This window comes from Mytilus californianus, unplaced genomic scaffold (assembly GCF_021869535.1).
Source record: "Mytilus californianus isolate M0D057914Y unplaced genomic scaffold, xbMytCali1.0.p SCAF_4, whole genome shotgun sequence".
NCBI classification, from domain to species: Eukaryota; Metazoa; Mollusca; class Bivalvia; order Mytilida; family Mytilidae; genus Mytilus; species Mytilus californianus.
The window spans coordinates 124,457,566-124,480,494 of NW_026262690.1; the positions used below are offsets into that span (position 1 = coordinate 124,457,566).

Genomic DNA, 22,929 nt, shown 5'->3' on the forward strand with positions numbered 1-22,929 from the left:
TGCATGCAAAACACCATTGATGTATTAATTTTAATAAGTTTTATAATTTAAGTTACCATTTTCTTGAACAAGATTTTCGATCAAAATATTTAAAACTTCAAGGGGAGACAAGTACAATTAACAGCAAGATTTAATTGTTCATTCAATGGGATTTAACTTTTAAATTTGCACATCACTTTTGTGCAGTTAAACTCCAAACAAACACCTTGACTTGTTTTATTTTTTTTATGTCAAGTTTTCTGTTTAGTCAGGTTAATAGTTACTCCTTGCTATAGATCAATGACATTTTGTATTTATTTGCATTACTAACAAATTATCGAATTAATTAGCAATGTTGCTAATCATCAGATGTTTTTCATTTTCCGCTGCTAGGCGAGACATCTCTGTCAACAGTTTATCTTACAAACTTGTGTTGATACTATTGTGTACATTTTGTAAGAAATCAGAACATTATATAGTGACTTTATATTTATAGAGAAATGGATTTGTAAAATATATAATGTGTCTTTTTTAATTCTTTTTAGGTTCTTCTGTGATATGTTTTCATGGTGTGGGAACAAGACTTGGTGGTCTTATACAGCTAATACGAAGGTATGTACCAGTATGTTAGTCCTGTTTTGAAAAAAGAAAAAGTATTATAAAATGTATTTGGAAATAGCATGTGCTCTAAGCGTGAAGGTTTGTAGGAGTTTGATAAGAAGTCTTTGCTTTCTTTGAATTGCCTTTAAAGGAGTAAATTTAATTATCTGATTTGATTATGTAAAAGTTTGTTGGGATGCTGGTTTGCTGTTCTCAACTTCTATTACATATTTATAGACTTTTATTTAATTTGCCACTGGACATTTAGCAACCAACAATCAAATGAATCAATCATTCAAAATATGGAATATACATACAGTATATCAAAAATGATCCTTTTAAACAATCTTGAATGACTAATCATTTTATTTTTCAGGTTAGCATCACAGCTTGTCTGTAAAGATTGAAGCTGGGAGTGGGCATTGGAGCTGACTTTTATGGTAAGAACCAATACAAAAAAAAACAATATGTAATAAAATGCTTCGCTGAGCGCAGCTGGATACGACCGCAGAGGTTGAACCCAGAACAGTTTGGGCAAGTATGGACACAACATTCAAGCTTGATACAGCTCTGAATTTGGATTGTGATTAAATAGTTGACACAGAATAGGTTTCTGACACACAATGAATGTGGTCTAAGAACTTAAAAAATTTAAATTGGACATTCACCTATTATGGTCCAATATCCAAAATCTAAATACATGGTTAGATTCAGCATATCAAAGAACCCCAAGAATTCAATTTTTGTTAAAATCAAACAAGTTTAATTTTGGACTCTTAAGAACTCAATGTGGACCAATTTGATAAAAGTCAAATATCAAAAATCTAAATACATGTTTAGATTCAGCATATCAAAGAACCCCAAGAATTAAATTTTTGTTAAAATCAAACTAAGTTTAATTTTGGACCTTTTGGACCTTAATGTAGACCAATTTGAAAACGGGACCAAAAATTAAGAACTTAAATACACGGTTAGATTCGGCATATCAAAGAACCCCAATAATTCAATTTTTGATGAAATCAAACAAAGTTTATTTTTGGACCCTTTTGGCCCCTAATTCCTAAACTGTTGGGACCAAAACTCCCAAAATCAATCCAAACCTTCCTTTTGTGGTCATAAACCTTGTGTTTAAATTAAGTAGATTTCTATGTACTTATACTAAAGTTATTGTGCGAAAACCAAGAAAAATGCTTATTTGTGCCCCTTTTTGGCCCCTAATTCCTAAACTGTTAAGACCAAAACTCCCAAAATCATTCCCAACCTTCCTGTTTTGGTTATAAACCTTGTGTTAAAATTTTATTGATTTCTATTTACTTCTACTAAAGTTATTATCCAGAAATCATCTGTCTTCGGACGACGCTGACGACGCAGACGACGACGTGATACCAATATACGACCAAAAAAATTTTATTTTTTGGTGGTCGTATAAAAAAAGAAATATGTTAGACATCTACCATTGACTTGTTTTTCATCCTTTTCTGCTAATAAAGACTGGTAGTTCAAAAAATATATTAGCAAATCACTTTCAAACAAAGTAAGAGAAAGGTTTTATGAATCATGATTATAATGACCAGTTATTTATTATTTTGCATTTGATATTGTTTCAATTTTCAGATTTTGACAATTACCTTTAATTCTGTATATTTCTTTTTCAGGTAACTGTGGCTGCATAAAAGGGCTATGTGATTTTACTGTAACAGTAAAGAATGCAATTCAGACTATTTTTGTGTATGTTTGAGAAAATGTTTATAATTTTTACAAAAAGAAAAAAAAATTATGTACAGGTTCTCCATTTTCAACAAGATTGGAAGTTGTAGGTTAATAGGTCTTTGAAATTTCAAAAATTACTTTCTATTTTCTGTTCATACTCATGTCTAGGCAAAACACTTCCAGTAGTTTAAGAATGGAGAATCTAAAAAAAAAAAGAAAAAGAAAAGAAAAGAAAAAAATGTTCAATTATTGAAATGTTTTTTATTTTTGCAAATTGTAATATATTTTTTCACCTTTGTGTCATTTTTAGCGGAGTTTATAACAAAGGGTATATTATTTTAAGAATATTTTACAAGAAGCATAGTTGAAGAATATCTTGATGAAAGTAGATTGGTTGATTTTTGGTATTTAACACCACTTTTAGTATGATTTGCTATATCTTGGCTGCCAGTTTTTATTTGTGGAGACAGCCTGGTGAAAACATCCCCTTCAACAGAGAAACTGGCAACTCTAGTCAATTAAGATTGACTTTAAGCACACCTACAATGTGAGGGTTCAGAGTGTTGACAGGCTAGTGATGCAGTAGTTGAACTACTTTGACCATTCAGCCACCATTACTCCATCCGCACTAACTATGTTATTGAAATGTGTTGAATTTTTGTAATTTAATTATTTTTTTGATTTTGATTACCAGTATACTATTTATGTTTTTTTGTTATATATAACAAAGATGTGGAGTTCTAACAGGGTGAAATTTAGGTCAAAGGGAGGTAATTTATTATACTGTGTTTAACTTCAAATACTTGAAATTCCCTCAATGTTAGATTTTTATTTACTTGGATACTCACATTTATGCACTTTTTTACATATCAGATGTCTTCTAGATAATAGAAATTTAGGGTGGGAAAAATTATGAGTCACTCAAAATAATCATGTGAAATTTTTCAAAAAGTTTATTAATTGAAAGTGCATCTGATATTTTTTATGTATGTTACTTTATTTTCTAAAAACAAATGGACACAACATAGATTGACAATAAGATATTGAGAACCACCACCTTGTCAGCCAGGATAGCAGCTCTTAGGAAGATGGTCAATTAAATCTTCAACCAAGTCTGACTCTTTACCATGAAAATAGAAAAGGCAAGTTTATTTTAGCCAGATCTTTTAAGATAACAGACCCTTCTGAAATATTGCATTTAAAACATCATTGTTGAATTAATTTACCAGTTTAGTATTTAAAGATACAAGGTACATGAACAAGATTTTCTATTAAAATATCAATAGTAAATCCTAAAAATAGTCATTAAACTTCAAGAAAAGACCAGTACAATTTAAAACACGATTTTACATTCAATGGGAGATAACTTTGTAAAATATTCAGATATTTTTTGTGCAGTTAAATTTAAATCTGACGTTTTTTTACTTTTCTATCTTTTATATTGATTTAAAAAAAAAATTATTTTATACAATTGTCTACCTGCAATAAGAAATCAGAACAATATTTAATAAATTTTAGGTTATCGGTAATACACAAATTGATTTACAAAATGCATAATGTGTTGATTATAATTTAATTTCAGGTTCTTTCTGAGACATGTTTTCATGGTGTGGGAACAAGACTTGGTGGTCTTATACAGCTAATACAAAGGTATGTACCAGTATGTTAGTCCTGTTTTGGAAAACTCAAATGTATTATAAATATTTTATGGAAAAACAAGATCTGAACGCTTAAAAGATTTTTTACAGGAATCTACTCTTATTATTATATCAGTAACCAAATAAGAGTAAAGTTTAGGATCTGAATTGTTTACATAAAAATGTGTTGGCTTGTTGGATTGCTGTCTCATCCTTATGTTCTTGACATATATAACACATTTTAAGACTATTTCTATTGAATGATTTGCCACTGGACCTTAAGCAACCAACAACCAATCATTCAATCTATTCAATATACATACATAAATACCAACAAAGAACCTTTTAAACAGTTTTTATACGCCCGTTTACGGGACGTATTATGGTATACCGTTGTCCGCCAGTCAGTCTGTCCGCCTGTCGTCAACATGTCGGACATTAACTCAAAAACGCTTTCACCAACTTGCAAGAAATTGTGGTGAATTGTTTATATCTATTGACATGAGCTCCCTTTCGATTTTTATAAATTTTAGATTTTACGTTTCCGAGTTGCAGGGTTTTATTAATGAATTATCATTTTATATTTCAGGTTAGCATCACAGCTTGTCTGTAAGGATTGAAGCTGGGAGTGGGCATTGGAGCTGACTTTTATGGTAAGAATCAATACATAGATTTATGAACTTTTCATCCAAGAGCATTTTAAAGCCCAAGATTTTTGTTAGGCACAGATGTAAATCTTATATATTAATGTCTTCTTTACTTATAGTTTAATAAACAATTTAGAAGGAGATATAAAGATATATAAAGGAAGTCAAAAAGTATAATGTATAATGCGAAATCTTGGGATTTCAGTTTTTTTGTTATCTATAGTTGTCCCCATATATGAAAATATGTAAGAGTGGTATGTATGCCAATGAGACAGCTACCAACCAGAGACCAAATGATGTGGATGCAACTAAATGTCACCCTATGACCAACAATGAGCAAAACCTATATTGTATAGTTAGATAATAAAGGTTCAACATGACTAAATGTTAAAAAATTCAATCAAGTATGTTAATAGCCTGATATACTATATATAGCTATAAAACAATGTTAAAAAGATATTTGTCAAGACATCAGCCAATGACTTGTTTTTCATCCTTTTATTGCTAAGAAATACTGGTACTTTAAAATTTGTCAACAAATCACTTTATAACAAAGAAAAAGAAATGTTCTATACATTATAATTGTAATGCTCAGTTAATTAGGGCCCCGCTGAATGGCGGCCGCCCTATAGTGATCAGTCTGTCTGTCCGTCCGTCTGTAACAAATCATGTCCGCTCTATATCTAGAGAACCGTTATGATTTCAAAGTTTATACTTGACATGTATATTAACCAACACCAGAGGGTATGTCATAATGTATGTACAACTTCCTAGGTCAAAGGTCAAAAACTTTGGTTTTAGTTGACAACCCCATGTCCTATGGTAAAGATCGTGTCCGCTCTATATCTTGAGAACCATGATTTCAAAGTTTATACTTGATACGTATATAAACCAACACCAGAGGGTATGTCATAATTTATGTACAACTTCCTAGGTCAAAGGTCAAGGTCAAAAACTTTGGTTTCATTTGACAACCCCATGTCCAATGATAAAGATACAAATTTTTTACCACACATTATTCACAGCGGGGCCCACAGAGATGGCTCCAATCTCAATGATATCTAGTTATAATTGTTTTGCATTAGATATTATTTCAATGTTCATGAGTAATGTATATTTCTTTTTCAGATAACTGTGGCTGCATAAAATGGTTGTGTGATATAACTGCAACAGTAAAGAATGTCATTCAGACTATTTTTGTGTATGCTTGAGAAAATGTTTATAATTTTTTTACAAAAAAAAAAAAAAAAAAAATATGTAAAGATTCTCCATTTTCAACAAGATTGGAAGTTGTAGGTTAACTTGTATTTGACATTACAAAAATTCTTTCTATTTTCCGTTTATACTCATGTCTAGTCAAAACACTTCCAGCAGTTTAAGAATGGATAATCTAAAAGAAAATGAAAGAAAAAAGAAAATAAAATGTTCAATTATTGAAATGTATTTTTTTTTTGCAAATTAATTGTAATGTATATATTTTTGCCATCTTTTTGTTATTTTAGGATTTGAGATACTTTCAAATTTCACAAGTTACTTTATACATGTAGTTAATGCAATTAAATCTGCTGATGTGAATATTCCCACTAAATTTCTTAGCAAAAATTTTAATTATTTTTGGTTTTTTTAGCAACGTTTCAAAATACCTTACCATAGCAAATGCCTCTCTAGTGTAAACTAAAAAGATGAATAATGGTAAATATATCCCCTTACAACCTTTTCTTTCATGTTAATTTTAATATCTTTAAGATATGTGACAATGGTGCTCTAATGCAGAGGAATTTACGAAGTTAAGAAGTTAGAAATACATTTTTTGCACTTTTTTTGTCATTTTTAGCTGATTTTGGTTTGTAACCAAGGTGATAAAAATTTTACAAAAGGCATAGTTGAAGAACATCTTGTTGAAATTGGATTGGTTGATTTTTGGTGTTAAACACCACTTTAACATGATTTACTATAATTTTGGCTGTAAATTTTTATTTGTGGAGACAGCCAGGCCTGGTGAAAACATCACCTTTATCAGGGAAACGGGCAAACCCTAGTCAAATTAAGAATGAAGTTACACATTTCATGTGAGGGTTCTCAGTGTTGACAGGCTAGTGATACAGTAGTTGGAACTACTTATAAGACCACTCTGCCACCATAAGTCGATCGGTACGAAATATTTTATTGAAATGTGTTAGATTTTTGTTATCAATCTATTTTTTAATTTTAATTGTACTATTTTATTTATTTTGTTTAATATAACAAGGATGTGAAGTCCGAACAGGGTGAAATTTGGGTCAAAGGGAGGCAATTTATTATACCCCTGTTTAACTCCACATACTTGAAATTCCCTCAATGTTAGGATTTTCATCTACTTGGATATTCATGTTTGTACATTTTTTTTTAATATCAGATGTATACTAGCTAATATTGACTATTATTTAGAGCTCTGTAATAAAAAAAAATAAATGTAAGCAGAGCTCTAGATAATATGTATGCAGGGTGGGAGAAATCTTGGGTCATTAACAATTGATTTTCTGAAATTTTCAAGAAAGGGGATTTATTGGAAATGCATCTGATATATTAAATGTATAAAACTATATTTAAAAAAAAAAAGATGTTAAGATGATTAGGAGAGCCACCTTGTCAGCCGGGAGAGCAGCTCTAAGGGAGATGGTCAATTTAATCTTCACCAAGTCTGAGGCTTTACCATGAAAAATATGTGGTAAGTTTATATATTCCACAAATTTTATGGTAATAATATATATATATGCATTTAACATTATTTTTTAAGGGTTCTTTTCTATCAGTGTTTGATTTTTAGAGTATCTAGTCTTACATTTGATTTCTGTCTGGTATCGAGTGAGCTGTGTTGGATAGAAACCAACTGTATGCAAGTTATTATCAATGAATTTGTAAACTTATTTGGGTCGAACAAATTTTTATGCAAAGTCTGTAACTGTTTGAATATTGAATTGATATAGAATCATTTTCATAAAAGCGTGGACAAGACGATTTCTTGGTGCTCTTATGTTATCTATTGACTGGGTTAGATAAGGTGAAAGTTTGTCTGTAACGCCCACTTGTCACATTGAATGTGTTATAGCTATGTCAATTGGACATGTTTTGATACTATATCTGCCTTTGATTTTTTACTTGATAACATTTTTGTTCGCTTTGGCGAATCCGTATATCGTCCAGTTATCGGAATTCCAATGGGGACTAACTGTGCACCACTTATTGCGGACCTGTTTTTGTATTGTTATGAGTTACAATTTATGACTAAAATCAGCAAAGACCCATCGAAACAACATCTGATACAAAAATTTAACAATACTTTTAGATATTTGGATGATATATTGGCTCTCAAAAATGACGACTTCAGTATGTATACTAAAGAAATTTATCCTGTTGAACTTACTTTAAATAAAGCTAATACTAACAATGACCACTGTCCTTTCCTCGATCTTGATATCTATATCATTAACGGGAAGCTTAATACAAAAATTTATGATAAAAGAGATGATTTTTCATTTCCTATCGTTAATTATCCATTTTTAGATGGTGACGTTCCCTTGTCACCATCTTATGGTGTTTATATATCTCAACTTGTACGATTCGCTCGTGTATGTAACAACGTATTAGATTTTAGCGAGAGAAATTTATGTATTACTGAAAAATTATTACACCAGGGTTTTCGATATCATAAACTAGTCAAAACATTTACTAAATTTTATCATCGGTATAAGGACATCATTCGTAAATATAACTCAACATGCAGACATCTTATACGTTCGGGTATTTCACATCCAATCTTTTATGGTAATATTCTATACAAAGCACAAAAATGTCAGTATTCACCTCAAAAGCTAACAAAACCTTTAAACAGACTTATTAAGAAGGGATATAGTTACGATACTGTTGTCAGGTCATTAAAGATTGCATATTTTGGCTTTAATATTGATTCACTTATAGGGTCTTTGCATCGGAATTAAACATATTTATTCTAACACCAGTTGTTGACACGGGTTATGTTGTTCTCGTATATTTTATGATGGTATAATACTAAACCCCTAACAGGAGGGATTGTGCCTGATATTCATATGATGAAGACATAATCTTTCAATCAGTTTAATTGAGGTCTGGAGCTGGCATGTCAGTAACTACTAGTAGTCTGTTGTTATTTATATATTATTGTCATTTTTGTCGAGCCTTCGACTTTTGTCGAAAAAGCGAGACTTAGCGATCCTACATTCCGTTGGCGTCGTCGTTGGCGGCGTCCACAAATATTCACTCTGTGGTTAAAGTTTTTGAAATTTTAATAACTTTCTTAAACTGTCCTGGATTTCTACCAAACTTGGACAGAAGCTTGTTTATGATCATAAGATTATATTCAAAAGTAAATTTTGTAAAAAAAAAATTCCATTTTTTCCGTATTTTACTTATAAGTGGACTTAGTTTTTCTGCCAGGAAACATTACACTCTGTGGTTAAAGTTTTTAAAATTTTAATAACTTTCTTAAACTATCCTGGATTTCTACCAAACTTGGAAAGAAGCTTGTTTATGATCATAAGAAGGTATCCAGAAGTAAATTTTGTAAAAAAAAAAATCCATTTTTCCGTATTTTACTTTTAAATGGACTTAGTTTTTCTGCCAGGAAACATTACATTCACTCTGTGATTAAAGTTTTTAAAATTTTAACAACTTTCTTAAACTATCCGGGATTTGTACCACACTTGGACAGAAGCTTATTTATGATCAAAAGCTAGTATCTAGAAGGAAATTTTGATAAAATTTTGTTCCATTTTTTCCGTATTTTACTTATAAATGGACTTAGTTTTTCTTCCAGTCAACATTACATACATTCTGCAGTTTAAGTTTTTAAAACATTTATTAGATTCATAAATTATCCTGGATTTTTACCAAACTTGGACAGAAGCTACTTACAATCAAAAGATAGTATAGAGAGGAATATTTTTATTAATTTTTTTCCTCATTTTTGTTGAGCCTGCGATTAACACCAAAAGTAGGCGAGACACTGGGTTCCGCGGCTTCTGACATCGGACTCAGACTTCTCTTAAACTGAGTTTTACTGTGCGTACTGTTGTACGTTTGTTTTTTCTACATTAGCTAGAGGTATAGGGGGAGGGTTTAGATCTCAAAAAACATGTTTAACCCCGCCGCATTTTTGCGCCTGTCCCAAGTCAGGAGCCTCTGGCCTTTGTTAGTCTTGTATCATTTTTGTCGAGCCTTCGACTTTAGTCGAAAAAGCGAGACATAGCGATCCTACATTCCGTCGGCGTCGGCGGCGTCCACAAATATTCACTCTGTGGTTAAAGTTTTTGAAATTTTAATAACTTTCTTAAACTATCCTGGATTTGTACCAAACTTGGACAGTAGCTTGTTTATGATCATAAGATAGTATCCAGAAGTAAATTTGTTAAAAAAAAAAATTTCATTTTTTCCGTATTTTACTTATAAATGGACTTAGTTTTTCTGCCAGGAAACAATATTTTCACTCTGGTTAAAGTTTTTAAAATTTTAATAACTTTTTTAAACTATCCTGGAATTGTACCAAATTTGGACAGAAGCTTGTTTATGATCAAAAGCTAGTATCTAGAAGGAAATTTTGTTAAACTTTGTACCTGTTTATCTGTATTTTACTTATAAATGGACTTAGTTTTTCTCCAGTTAACATTAAATACAGTCTTTTAAAACATTTATTAGATTCATAAACTATCCTGGATTTATACCAAACTTTGACAGAAGCTTCTTACAATCAAAAGATATTATCTAAAGGAATATTTTTATTGATTTTTTTCCCCTCATTGTCGAGCCTTCGACTTTAGTCGAAAAATCGAGACATAGCGATCCTACATTCCGTCGGCGTCGTCGTCGTCGTCGGCGGCGGCCACAAATATTCACTCTGTGGTTAAAGTTTTTGAAATTTTAATAACTTTCTTAAACTATCCTGGATTTCTACCAAACTTGGACAGAAGCTTGTTTATGATCATAAGATAGTATCCAGAAGTAAATTTTGTAAAAATAAAATTCTATTTTTTCCGTATTTTACTTATAAATGGACTTAGTTTTTCTGCCGGTAAATATTACATTCACTCTGTGGTTAAAGTTTTTAAGATTTTAATAACTTTCTTAAACTATCCTGGGTTTGTACCAAACTTGGACAGAAGCTTGTTTATGATCATAAGATAGTATCTAGAAGTAAATTTTTATAAAAAAATAAATCCATTTTTTCCTTATTTTACTTTTAAATGGACTTAGATTTTCTGCCAGGAAACAACACATTCACTCTGTGGTTAAAGTTTTTTAAATTTTAATAACTTTCTTATACTATTTTGGATTTGTACCAAACTTGGACAGAAGCTTGTTTATGATCAAAAGCTAGTATCTAGAAGGAAATTTTGTAAAAAAATAAATCCATTTTTTCCGTATTTTACTTTTAAATGGACTTAGATTTTCTGCCAGGAAACAACATATTCTCTCTGTGGTTAAAGTTTTTAAAATTTTAATAACTTTCTTATACTATTTTGGATTTGTACCAAACTTGGACAGAAGCTTGTTTATGATCAAATGCTAGTATCTAGAAGGAAATTTTGTTTTCTTCCAGTTAACATTACATTCAGTCTGCAAAGTTTTTAAACATTTATTAGATTCATAAACTATCCTGGAATTTTACCAAACTTGGACAGAAGCTTCCTACAATCAAAAGATAGTATCAAGAGGAATACTTTTATTGATTTACTTCCTCATTTTTGTTGAGCCTGCGATAAACAGAAAAAGTAGGCGAGACACTGGGTTCCGCGGAACCCTTACGAATTTTTAATTTTAGTTTCTTGTGTATAATTGGAGTTTAGTATGACGTCCATTATCACTGAACTAGTATACATATTTGTTTAGGGGCCAGCGAAGGACGCCTCCGGGTGCGGGAGTTTCTCGCTGCATTGAAGACCCATTGGTTGGCTTCGGCTGTTGTCTGCTCTATGGTCGGGTTGTTGTCTCTTTGACACATTCCCCATTTCCATTCTCAATTTTATTTAAACTGGGGTCGCTAAAGGTTCTAAATGCCTACATCAAATAGTACGAATTACTAGCAGAGGACTAAACCTTGTGTGTTGATTTAAATGTTGAATAATTATTTTCTTTTTTTCTTCTCTTGTGCCTACATGTATTTTGCTCTTTTATTCTATTTAAATCCCTATTGGAAGGCCTCTGACAGACTGAGTGAGCGTAAAATCACTGTTATCGATAGCCAATGGCAAACAAGTTAAAGGTACTGTAAATTCAGAAATTATTGCGTGCAATTATTAATAAATAAATTTGGTGTATTTACTGTCTTCTGATTGGTTAAAAGTATTACTTTTATTTTCAATGTTGTCAATTTTTATGGCGACACGCCCACTCTGACGTTGTATATTCATACGCCAACATCCATGTACGTTGTTATGGTTAATATAAATAATATAAAAAGTTCTTTGAGCCTTATTTTTGATAGAAATTTATTTATAATGAATGGCTATAATTTATTTTGAATTTATTGAACCATAAAATTAATTTTTGACTCTTCGCATTTTACATAATCCGCTTCTCGGATTAATCAATGTGAAGAGTCAAAAATTAATTTTATGGTTCAATAAATTCAAAATAAATAATAACCATTCATTAATTGCTATTTTGTAATTTTAGACTAAAATGCGATTTTAATTTTTGCGATATTGAGAAAAATCCTGTTTAATTCATATAAAAAATTTCAAAATGCTAGTTTAAATTATTGCCAATACAACCATGTTGCATTTTTCGCAATAATAAAAACATTGCAATAGTTTCTGAATTTACAGTAATTGAGTTAGTATTATTACCAACATAAGTATTGGGGTTGTCTATGCTGTTATGAAAATGATTTTAAGAACCATCAAAAGAGAACAAAACCATCCGATTTTGTAATTGAATATTCCAAAATCATTGTCTTATACATATACATGTACTTGCACAAGGTCAATTTCTATCTCTAGCAGTTTAAAGTTTATATAGTGAAGGTGATAATGTATAACAGGTTTTAATAAATGAAACATAGCATTTTTTTGTTAGTCTTCTAAGAGACAGATTGATCTGTAAAACAAGTAATTATTTTTTTATTTTTTTTATTTTTAGGTTGTTATAATGATGATGTTTTCATGGTGTTGGGAGTAAGACTTGGATGTCTGATATTGTTAACATGTTGGTAGGTAATCAAGCATCTTTTTAGTAATATAATATTTGAAATCAATTTCATATGGTTCTTTAGTACCAAAAAAATAATTTTAGACTGATGAGATACCAGTTGAATTTTTTGGTAAATATAAAACTGAGTTTATAATTCAGAATACCAAATATTTTTTCCATGATTTTTGTCGAGCCTTCGACTTTTGTTGAAAAAGCGAGACATAGCGATCCTACATTCTGTCGGTGTCGGCGGCGTCCACAAATATTCACTCTGTGGTTAAAGTTTTTGAAATTTTAATAACTTTCTTAAACTATCCAGGATTTCTACCAAACTAGGACAGAAGCTTGTTTATGATCATAAGATAGTATCCAGAAGTAAATTTTGTAAAAAAAAAAATCCATTTTTTCCGTAATTTACCTCTAAATGGACTTAGTTTTTCTGCCAGGAAACATTACATTCACTCTGTGGTTAAAGTTTTAAAAATTTTTATAACTTTCTTAAACTATCCTGGATTTGTACCAAACTTGGACAGAAGCTTGCATATGATCAAAAGCTAGTATCTAGAAGGAAATTTTGTTCCTGTTTTTCCGTATTCTACTTATAAATGGACTTAGTTTTTCTTCCAGTTAACATTACAAAATTACAGTCTGCAGTTAAAGTTTTTAAAACATTTATTAGATTCATAAACTATCCTGGATTTTTACTAAACTTGGACAGAAGCTTCTTACAATCAAAAGATAGTATCGAGAGGAATATTTTAATTTTTTTTTTCCTCATTTTTATTTAGCCTGCGATTAACAGCAAAAATAGGCGAGACACTGGGTTCCGCGGAACCCTTACGAATTTTTTGTAATCCTAGTGCAATTTTAAATTTAGTACATGTGTAATAAATTTTTTTAGGAAAGTTTAGTATAACTGACTACTTTTATATTCCAGGTAAGCATCAGGTTTCCATTGGGTTACTTGCTGGGATAAAGCTGTTATAAGGTGAGAACTTATTCATCAACATACAACTTTAATGTGTGTATGTTATAGTGTGATGAATGTCACTAAATAGATTTCAATATATATATTTTTTTTTTAATTTACAATTAAAAAAAATCAGGATTCAATCTTTTCATTTTAAAATAATGTACCCTTTAAAGCAGATACTAGATCTGAAGAAGATATATGAAGGGGATATAACAATAAAATCGGATATTTTTGATACTATATATTTTTGAGTAATCAATATTATAAGTAATAAACAAATTGTTTAACATACACTGATGTCTGTTTCTTTATTCCCGTTAGATTATTTTAAAATTAAGAATCAACAATTGAAATTTAACTTTGTTTCTTTTTCAGTCGAAAGAGTTGCTGTTGCTGCCTTCCTTGTATGGTAAAATCCTCAGACTACAATCCTGCAAACCATTGGATGAACTGTTGCTATCTTTTGTAAAAAAATCAGCAGATATTTGTCTTATAAGCAGAATGAATTATAAATGCAATTAATTTTTAATGCTTTATTATTCAAATTATAAATATTTATTTCATTATTTTTTCTTGCATTCAATTATTGTTTTGTGATTGAAGAAAATATAAAAAAAACTGTGAAATTATTGTTATTTGAGAGGTCCCAAAGGTATGATGTATGGTTTCACAAGATACCCATAAGACTTGCTTTAGTTTTATACATATATTTTTTAAGTTATGTACACTGGTTAAGAATTATAAGTCCTTTGTGAAATGATTTTTTCTGGTTAGAAACCTATTAAGTAGGACTTTGATGGCCAAACACTAAAAGGGAATAAAACAAATCCCCTATTAAACAATTTAAGTACTGAGTTTTTGGTGCAATATGAACTAGAAATAAAAATGTTTAGTTAGATGGTTTGTTTTGACTCTGCATATTATAAATGCATTATTCAACATCTGAGACCACTCAAGTGAAAATAATTACATAGTTTGCAATTTGTCATATTTTCTCATTTTTGTGTGATTGATTTCTATATTTTTTCTCATTTATGATTATTTATATTTTAATGTTTGATTTTTGAGGCTTGTACTCAGCTTCTAAACAATTACCTCCCCCCTCCACATGTATAACCAGGATCCTGTAAAAGAAGTTTTGATTTTTAAGGAATGACTGTAATATTTTTTCTGTCTATGAAGAAATAACATCAAAAATGTGGTGCACACTGAATAACGCGCGTAGTGGGTTATTTAACAGTGTGCAACACATTTTTTATGTTATTTCTAATAGACAGAAAAAATATTACAATCATTCCTTATAATTTAAATTTAAATTCCATTTTTAAGGAGTAAATCATGAAAAAAACGTTGATGACGTCACGGTCACATGACAAAATTATGTCTATGAGCTGATAAACAAAATTCTCTCAGCCAATCAGAAGACGTGTTACATCCAAAATTAAATTTTTAAAGGATGGATGGATAATTAAAATTGCAAGATATTTTTAATGTGCTAGTTCATAATGTAAAAGTCTGCACACAAGACATCTAACCCTACCTGAACACATTATTCTGACTTCCAGCTGACCAGTCTAAATTGCTCCTACTCCTAATTGCTGAATGCTTAGCAGGGGAGCATCAAATACCAATTTTCAATTCTTTGATATGACCCTGGGCAGGATCAAATCCCATGCCCATCTGCACTCGTGTTGAGCATAAAAAGGTTATTAAAGAAGATTTGTCTGTCTGTCTGTCCATCATCATCTCTCATCCACAGCTTATAAACTATTGGAAGGTTTTCATTTAAACTTTCAGATTATCTTCTGTATCTAATGGCTGTGTGTATTTTATTTTATTATAAATGAAATTTTGGGGTTCTCAATTGTAATGAATGGACCTCCTAAGTATTTGAAAAAAAGGGAAAGAAGCTTCTCATACCACCATTTTATCATGTGAAGGATAGGTTGGTTCTAATCATGTTTTTAGTAGTTGGATCTCATTTATGACAAAATTTTAATGACTTAAATTCAAAATAAATTTGGGGTTCACACTGATATATATTACAACTGTAGCTTTAATGTAAATTTTATAAGGCTTTGCTATAACAAGATTTGTGTTTTATCTTGTTTTATCTGATTTTAGTGGTTTTTATGTGATTTTATTTGTTTTATACTGTCAAATCTTGTTATACCAAGCCTTAGTATGATTGAGTTTATATATTTTGATTATACATGCAATTCAAAATATAAATTTACATAATGAGATCAGACATTTATTATGCTTTTAACTCTTCTTAGTGGATAAAATAGAAAAATGAATGAACATAGATATTGAAGTGGTCGTTTAAGATTGACCAAATTACAAGATTTATAAATGCAGAATCTTGCTCTAACTAAATCTATGTTCTTATCAGCTGAACCAACCTATCCTTCAATATGAGTAATAAAAATTTTATAAATGGAAAAGTCCATTCTTCGATTGGGGAACCTTTGGATGTGAAAAAAAATATACACAATGCCAACAGATACTGAAGATTATTTGAAAGTTTAGGCAAAAACAATTCAATCCTTTAATTGTGATTGGAAGTTGTAGACAGATGAGCAAACAGATGATATACTTGCTTACTATGGCACATTTCCTAAAGGATATGGACTATTGGTATGGGTTTTGCTCATGGTTGAAGGCTGTAGGTGACTGATAGTTGTTAAATTCTATGTCATTTGGTCTCTGGTGGAGAGTTGTCTCGTTGGCAATCATATCTCCTCTTTTTATTTTATATGAAATAATTACTTATTTCTTCCTGGGCAAAAAATTCTGGTTCCAAGAAAATAATAAAAAAAAATACTTATATCATACATGTATTGTTAAATAACTATCCTACTTTGATATAAAGAATTGACTTTGGTTAGAAATTGGGAGGAATTATAAAGAAACTTTATATACAATATAAGAGCTTGGGGCTATAAATGTTTAATGAAATGCAGTTAACTATTTCCTTGATGATCTAATAATTTTTGCACAGATCACGATATTAGTTTATTTAAATAACCCAGTAAATAAATTGAGTACAACTCATAAATGAATTTGATTCATGTATTTTTATGCATTTTTTATCTTAGTATTTACCATTGTATTCCTTGTTATATTTGTAAATGCCTCTTCGTATGTGACAAACTGAGGATTCAAATATTTTATGGAATTATATAAATTTATTTTAAGTTTGGTATTTAAAAGTATTAGAAAGCACCAAGTTTAATATTGAGCAAAAAAATTATTCCTTTAAGACATGTATCTCAGAACAGAATTGATTTTCTAAATTCTATTTAAACAGCTAGTCTGTGAACTGGTATCAAGAAACTAAAAAGAATCCTCAGCTCTGTCAGTTATTTTGTATAATTGTAATATTTAACCAGTGATACCTTACCCATGATGCAGATCCTTTTCCTCCTTTTACTTATAAAGGGACTAAAAACTTATTATTATTACAATTTCTTTGGTATTTGTACACACTTGATGGAGCAGAATGGGTCTGGTTTCATTTGGGTATTTTATATTATGATGCATGATAATGATATAAATAAATAGGTAAATAAAAATTTAATTGAGAAAACCTATCTTATATTTTATTTGAGTCTGAATGACAAATAAAGGGGGAAGAGGTTTCTGTGGTCGAGGGTAACACACAGCTGATTTATTGTATGGTATGGACGAAGTTGAAAAAGCGAGACTTGGGCATGATTTTTCCATAAGCAGCAGCTTCAACAATGTATTTGATTGTGATAAGTTCAAGTTAAAGACAACAACTAGTGGTAGGTCAATGATATTTGGTATGCAGTTATATAAGCATTGAAACATCTTATTTCTAAGGAGATTATTTTGCTTCTCTCCCTCAGTCATAGTCGACTTAAAACTTTTAATTAGTTTACATGTATAAGTTTGTGATTAGGTCAATTGAAAGGGAAGTATAAGTGGTATGTCAATGATATTTGGTATACAGATGTATAAGCATTGACAAATCTCAGTTCCATAGAGATTGTTCAGCTCCAGCCTCAGTCATGGTTTATTGAGTGAATGTTTTGCATTATTTACATGTGATTTGTGATTAGATCAGTTTAAGATGAGTGACTAATATCTGATATTTGGTATGCAGTTGTATTGGCATTTGCAAGTCTCATTTTCATAGAGATTATTTGGTCCCACTTCCTTATCATGGTTCATGGACTTTGAAACGTTCACAGTTTAACAAGGAACCAATTGATAAGTCAATGGTGTTGGGTATGCAGTTTTATAAGCATTAGCATTTCCATAGTGTTTTTATTTTGCCCTAAACCGTCAGCCATGGTTCATTGCATAGATAACAAGTTTAAATACTAAGTATTGCAATTTAATTTCAACATTTGCATTATACCACCAAAAAACGCAAGACATATCTCTTTGTCAACAGTTTATATTTTCATCTCTTGATATCTTTCAACATCATGTTTTGAGTTTTAAATGTCACAGAAACTTCTTTGCTAGTTTAAACAAGACTTGACACAAATGATACTTAGGAATTACATGACAGAAATGTTCATTGGACTTGCTGATTACCTGATTGGCTGCCAAGTCTTTAAATAGATCTAGAATTCTAAAATGATCTAGTTTATATAAAGGCTCATCAGATACAAAACACAGGGATACAGATCTAGCAGTGGATGCTCCTGATATAAAACTTCATAATTCAGACTGAAGAAGAATGAGTTAATCCATATCTTGTATGCAGTTGCCTTATGGTCTGATTTAATCTGGCATATGAACATTATCTTGATTCCATTTTTAAGGGTATGTGAACATTATTTGTTTTCAAATTAATTTGACAGTTTTTTTGTGTAATAAGGACAATAAATTCTCTTATGGTTATTGCCTGTGATCTATTTCTCACATGAAGAGATATATTTTGTATCACATTGCATGGATTGGGATAAGAAAAAGGTTTACGAAACATTTGTTATTTTGAGTGGCTTATCCTGCACCATTTGGTCATCATTTAGGTTCCATGATTTGGTCTGTTTTCGGTCAGATTCTCTAGGTCAACAATGTATGGTGTACCGAATGATTGTAATGTGAATATGATTGTCTGATGAGATACATCTGACCTTGGCCTTTTTTTGAAGTGTGGTCAACATTAAGTTTTTATAGACTGCAAAACTTTTGCCATTTTATAATGGTGTGGATATGTCGTCATTGTGGTCTGTAGACATATGTTTTCCAGACAACAACTTGAGTATAAGTGTATAGATCTCAAAGAAATAAAACCACAAGGTCCCATACCACAAAAGGAAGGTATGAATTGAATTTGGGGTTATTGCCCTAACAGTTTAGGAATAAAGGTTAAAAAAAAAGATTTTCCTTGGTTTCCAGACCATAACTTGAGAATAAATCCATGGATTTCTATGAAATTATTATACAAGATTTCAAACCAAAAAGGGAAAGTTGGAATTGATTTTGGTGATTATGGCCCAAACTGTTTATGAATTAGGAACCAAACAAACACCAATACTTTGTATACATTATTTGTTTCTTGACCAATTTCAATTTCGATGAGAATCATGTATTCTTTGGGTTCTTTAATATGCTGAATCTGTTACCATGTTTGTGTATTTCTGTTTTCGAATTGGTTCACATTCAGGTCCAAAGGGTCCAAAATTAATCAGTTTGATTTAAACCCAAAATTGAATTCTTTGGGTTTTTTTTTTTATATATAATCAAACTGTGTATTTAGATATTGGGCCCATTATCAAATTGGTTCACATTGAGTTCCAAATGGTCCAAAATTAAACTCTGTTTGATTTAAACCAAAATTTTAATTCTTGTGGTTTTTGATATGGTGAATCTACTGGTAACTGTGATCTGTATTTAGATTTTGGATTTTTAGCCCTGTTAACAAACTAGTTCAAATTGAGGTCCAAAGGGTCCAAAATCAAAAAATTAAAAATTGAATTTTTTGAGTTCTTTGAAATGCTGATTCTAACTTATTTTAGATTTTGGATATGAGGGTATAGGTAAATGTATTTTTGAATTCTTAGACCACATTCATTTGGAGTCCGAAACCTATGCTGTGTCAAATATTTTAGCACAATCCAAATTAAGAGCTGTATCAAGCTTGAATATTGTGTTCATACTTGCCCCAATTGTTCATGGTTCAACCTCTGTGGTTGTAACAGGAGTTGTAAGCAATATAAAAAATTAATGCTTTCGTCTTACAAAATATGTCGCGTCACTCGCACTGATGTCTCTTCTAACTTATCAAATAACACTAAAGCTTTGAAATATAATGAATAAAAGGAGATATGGCCGTATACTTTACAAGACAACAACCCGACGACAAAGATATCCGAAAAAGAAATCTATAAGCCGAAATAGGAATTATTTCCAATGGAAGAACTATTACTGTAATAGTATAATAAAAGCTGGGAACAGTATGTCAATATATATGTTCCTGATAAAAGTTTATATTTAATTCAACAGGAATTTATTAACGGCAAAATGCCCATACAACCTAAATGAAAAATATGTGTATAAAGGCCAACATACAGGTTTCAGTCTATGGAAGAAGCGAATCGATAAAAACGTTTCTAATAATAAATAGCGATATTGTCTTATATCAACGAGTTGCATTGTGGGAAATTTCAGACGAATGTTAACATTTGTATGAAAAACGGAAGATTTCTCTGTATAAAGTAATGAATATTTTCTTAAAACAGGTCGACATTTAACACGAAATACGTCTGCTGTATAATTTCCATGAATTGTGTAATATAATAACAAGCAAGGTGTATTAATACGAGAAAATTGAATTGTTGATTAAATGAAACATAAATGCACGATTTATCATTTGTAGATGTACACATTCAATAAATATCATGTAGCAAATCCAGTGGAATGTAATTGAGATGGATTCAATTGTTTGCTAAGCCAAAATCACCTATAAGTCAAAGATTCTGCTATATTTTATTATATCAATGCGATATTTGTCTTATATACAAGTGTGGACACAGATCAGTGTGGACAGTATGATTGGATGTTTGACAGTGTTTTATATGACAAAAGGAGTTCTATGTTTTATGTTTTCTATGTATTAACTGTGTTGCACAATGACAACCAACATGAGCATTAGGGGTGTTGTTTATGTAATATTTAGTTTTTTATGTTCAACAGATACTAATTGCATTAATTACCAAATGATTATGATAAAATATATATGTTCCACATCTTTGATTTTGGATACATTTTGAAGCTAGGAGAGGAACATATAATAGGTTCATTTTTTTCTTAATGTGATTTTTTTTTATATGGGAGATGGAATCTGAGAACATGTATTTGCTTACTATTTGTATGGTTCTATTTATATTACTTTGTGGGGGATTGTCAGTATCATAAGTAAAAGATTTCGGTTAAATGTGGAAATTGTTTCTCAGTTTAGAAGACATTTAATGTTTTTTAGTAATGACAATGCCTGACATGATGATTGGGGCTAGATGAGCTAGAAAGTGAATTTCTGTGTTATTTTTTATCAATTCTTTGAAAATATCTCCTCCAAAGCTGGTCAAAACAAAAAAAAAGTTTTGACCAGTATGAAAATGATATCAACAAAAGAACCTTTGTGAGCATGCTTCAAAGACTCATAACTAACTACAGAAGTCATATGATAAAATGTCAAGTGGATATTATGAGCATCTACTTAATATGTCTAAATATCTAAAAAGTTTTAGTATTCAATATGAAAAAGCTATTGCAAAAGTAACCTCTTTTCAGTTTTTTTGTTATATGGATACAAATATAAGTGATACCAATACAGTAAGGCAGTTTTGTTATGGTATGAAAGTGTAGTAAATTAATTCACACAAATAAAGAAATAAACAAATGAATGATAAATGTTGAACATGTACAATGAAATATATTTTAGAAATCAATTAGGCCAGATAGGCCTTATAAATTCTAATCTTTTTCTTAACATACTGAATGACCATATTTATACTCAGAACTGATTCACCAGTAGGCAGTACAGATGTAAAAAAAAAATAAATGTGGATAGTGTCCACATGTGGACACAGATGATGCCCCCACTTGCATATCATATAGTTATAAAGGGACATAACTGAAGTGGTAAAAGTGACGCTACCCAAATTTGAACTTGATCCTAGTTTTGTGGTAATAAGCATTGTGTGCAAGTCTCATAACATTTGGTTGATGCCAACTTAAGTAGAGAACAGAAACTAAAATTTCAGCAATTTCTATTTGTAAACACGCAATAAATAATTATAACTCTAGAACGGTTGTGTATAAGTTTTATAACATTTGGAAGTTAGAGAACGGAAACGAAAAAATCAGCAATTTTTATGTTTACAAAGGGACATAACTCAAGAATGTTAAAAGTGTTGCCACCAAATTTCGTACTTAATCTGTATTATGTAATAATAAGCATTGTGTATAAGTTTCATAACATTTGGTTGAGGCAAACTAAAGTTAGAAAACGGAAACAAAAAATTTGTACTTGATCTAAGTTTTGTGGTAATGAATATTGTGTATAGGTTTCAAAATGTTTGGTTAGGGCAGACTTAAGTTACAGAATGGAAACTAAAAATTTTGCAATCTTTCAATTTATAAAGGGGCATAACTCAATAATGATTAAAGTGACACTACCCAAATTCAACTTGATTTGTGTTTTATCAGTGAAAGTCAAAATTAAACATTGCATTGTATAAAGCATTGATTGTAGCTGATTCAACTATAATCATGGACAAAGGAAGATAACTCCAATTAAAAAATTACTTGATATTTAGAAGAAAATAAAAATTTTGAAATTTTTCCATTTCTTAAGGGGCATAACTCTAGAATGGTTGAAGTGACGCCACCAAAATTCAAACTTGATCTGTGTTTTGTGGTAATAAGCATTTTGTATAAGTTTCATAACATTTGGTTGAGGCAAACTAAAATTAGAGAACGGAAATGAAAAATTCAGCAATTTTTCCATTTGTAAAAGGCATAACTCTAGACCGGTAAAAGTGACGCCACTAAAATTCATACTTGATCTGTGTTTTGTGGTAATAAGCATTGTGTATAAGTTTCATAACATTTGGTTGAGGCAAACTAAAGTTAGAGAACGGAAATGATAAATTCAGCAATTTTCCATTTGTAAAGGGGCATAACTCTAGAATGG

The 22,929-nt window shown here is 30.4% G+C and overlaps 1 long non-coding RNA gene across 2 annotated transcripts; it reads left to right on the top strand.

The window, feature by feature from the left end:
* The first annotated feature begins 528 nt into the window (after nt 1–528).
* LOC127739333 (uncharacterized) lies at nt 529–14,314 on the top strand. Of its 2 annotated transcripts, none has more exons than XR_008000402.1 (6): nt 529–591; nt 956–1,019; nt 5,702–7,280; nt 12,725–12,794; nt 13,713–13,763; nt 14,124–14,314. It is a non-coding gene; the product is annotated as an uncharacterized LOC127739333 (long non-coding RNA). The 2 variants fall into 2 exon arrangements; XR_008000401.1 differs by lacking the exons at nt 529–591; nt 956–1,019 and adding exons at nt 3,876–3,939; nt 4,516–4,579.
* Nucleotides 14,315–22,929: the final 8,615 nt, after the last annotated feature.